Here is a 2,864-nt window from a genome sequence, read left to right as displayed (position 1 = left end):
TACCTTATTATTATCTATAGTGACATTACTGTTTACTAGACCATCAGAAGTTATTTCTCCTAAGTATGATTCTCTTTTACTCATTAGCAAGTCTTTCCCCAACACTTCTCCCCTTTATTGTCTGTGTATGATTTGTCATGTATCAGTTACCATTTTTGCAGCTAAAAACTAAATACAACTTGTAGACATTTTAATTTTCCCGCATTATAGATAAAATGATCCTTCCTCTTCTCTATTCTTCCAATTCATCCACTGGTTTATAGCTATAATTAGAAATGTGTTACCCCATGCTTTATTTACTGTCCTGTCTCCTCCATGAAAGTAGCACTTGCTTAAAGATGTGAAATACACATGTACAATTTTCTGTCTCAGCACGGAATCAGATTCAGAAAGTACAGTAAGTTAATAGTAAATAAATAATGGATGATTGAATGAGTAAAATATTACATTTAAAGATTGGCTACGCAAAAACATCCTTCTGGAAGCTCAATAGAAAGATAAACCTTGCATATTAAAAGCCTACTGGAACTAAATAAACAGTACGGCAAATTTAGCTAGCACATATATATGTTAAATAAATTTGTATTGCTTCATGATTAGCCAGATCTGATGAGAACTTCATAGAAATATTTATGGCTTTTGTTCCTTTGTCCTTAGTGAATCGAGCATTTCTAGTGCCAGTTCTAAAGTGGAAAACCTTATTGGGGACCTCCATATCACTACCATAGAAATAATGATTGACATGTACTAAACTTTAAGTTGGGGAAAAGTGCAATGGAAATCAAGCAAAATACAAATACTGCATGAAGAAAAAACCCATTGAGAAGAAAAAAGAGGAGTGATTGACACTGAGTAAGGGCCTCAGAAGCCTCAGAAGCACAGGTTTTGAGTTTTTATACACAGTGATAGGTGACTGTAAATGAATAATGGAAAGGAAAACAGACATAATTGTAGCCATACATTATTGAAATTCAATCAAGGTCATCTACACAGAGAAATCAAAAGATTAGTAAAGGATTCTATAATCAAGATCTCCCCAAAATTATAATTTTGGGGTCAAGGCAAGTTTTCCTTTTATAGTTAATAAAACACAGCAACTACATAATACATATGTATGTGTGTGTGAATGTGTTTGTGTGTGTTCCTTAGCCCAAGCTTGTCTCAAATGAGAGTAAACATACAATGTATGATTTGGGTTCCAGTTTCAAACTTTAGAAGACTAGTTTTCTGGCCTATTTGTTGTTAGAATCACTTATCCTCCTTATAGAATTACACAGCTACTCTCAGCTGATTCTGCAGCTGTTACTATGCAGATTTGCATACTTTCTCTATTAGGGTTTTCTGAGTTGTTTGATGTTTTAAAATGTTATTTAACAATGAAATTATTAGTTTCAGTGATTTCTTAAAACTGTAATATAGTGTTTCTGTGATAGACTTTGAAAGTAAAAGAAACTTTGAAATCATTACTTTATCATTCACTGGCACTTGATCACAAAGACCCAATTTTGAAGAGACATATTTTTATCCTGTTCCACCTATTTCATGCCTCATATAAAGTGAGTCCTCAGTAAGTGTTATCAAATTTTAATTACATACAGTTATCATTTTTACAACATATATTTGAATATATAACATATATGCTATAGAGTTCATAAAAAATAAATGCACATACACACAAAATTTAAATTTTGCATAAATGTATAAATAGGGATTAAGCTTATAGTACATGCACACATTAAAATCCCTTAAAAATGCCTCAAAGGAATATAAAGATAATTTCTGCTTGATTATCTTTATAACCCAACTGATTGTACACATGGGACCTTTAAAGCATGCTTCAACTCAGTTTGATATATTATACTCTCCTTGGAGATCATTTAACATAACTGGCTTAGCAGAAATGAAAATTTCTATAAAATATATCATTAATTAAAAAGGAAATCAAATTGCATTGTAGTATTCTTATTAATGGCAATGGGTAGTAATTAGTATTGTTGTGCTCTAGATGACAAATTAAACATTCCCATAAATAAAAGAGAGAGCATGGCAATTATTGATTGATTGATTATATTGGAGAAAGTTCAAACCAGCAGAAAAGAGGGGTCCTTGTCCAGTGGAACACCCGCGGTGGGGAGGTCTGTTTGTAGCTTTCATCTCCTCAGATCAGACATGATGCGAACTAAAGCGGATAGTGTGCCAAGCACCTACAGAAAAGTGGTGGCTTCTCGGGCCCCCAGGGAGGTGCTGGGTTCTTCCAACTCTGCCACTAATTCTGCATCGCTGTCACCGAGGAAAGCTGAAAATAAGTATGCAGGAGGGAATCCAGTTTGTGTGTGCCCAAATGCCAAGTGGCAAAAAGGAATTGGAGAATTCTTCAGGCTGTCCCCTAAAGATTCTGAAAAAGAGAATCGGATTGCTGAAGAGGCTGGAACCAGTGGCCTAGGGAAGGCAAAGAGAAAACCATGTCCTTTGCAATCCGATGACACAGATGATGAAAACGAATAGAACTTCCTTGTTCATCTTTGAATAATGTCTCTGGTTTACTCTGGTATTCTAGGATGTAAATTTGCATAGAAGTGTTTGTTCCAATTATCTTTGTTGAATAGGCATTTAATTTAAAAAATGAGGCTAAAATTTAGTTGTTCAAAAGCAAATAGTTCTGAAATTGGAGAATCTGTAAGGTTATCTTAGCTTAATATTCAATAGACTGCAGTATTTTGTTCCTCCTGTTATTAAGCTTATTGTTTTTTAAAAAATCAAATCACTGTACGATGTTCAAATTACTAATTTGCTATATTTGAGATTTGCTTAGATCTTTGTACCAATGCCATTTTTATTGCCATTTGATTATTGGGATGGTGCCA

At 33.8% G+C, this 2,864-nt stretch overlaps 1 pseudogene; it reads left to right on the top strand.

Annotated features, from left to right (window-relative positions):
* Nucleotides 1–2,139: 2,139 nt before the first annotated feature.
* LOC100356881 (PCNA-associated factor pseudogene) lies at nucleotides 2,140–2,632 on the top strand (annotated as a pseudogene).
* The last annotated feature ends 232 nt before the right edge of the window (nucleotides 2,633–2,864 follow it).

This window comes from Oryctolagus cuniculus, chromosome 14 (assembly GCF_051225735.1).
Source record: "Oryctolagus cuniculus isolate XC-2025 breed Fujian yellow rabbit chromosome 14, ASM5122573v1, whole genome shotgun sequence".
Taxonomy (NCBI): Eukaryota; Metazoa; Chordata; class Mammalia; order Lagomorpha; family Leporidae; genus Oryctolagus; species Oryctolagus cuniculus.
This window is presented reverse-complemented; position numbering and strand designations above follow the sequence as displayed.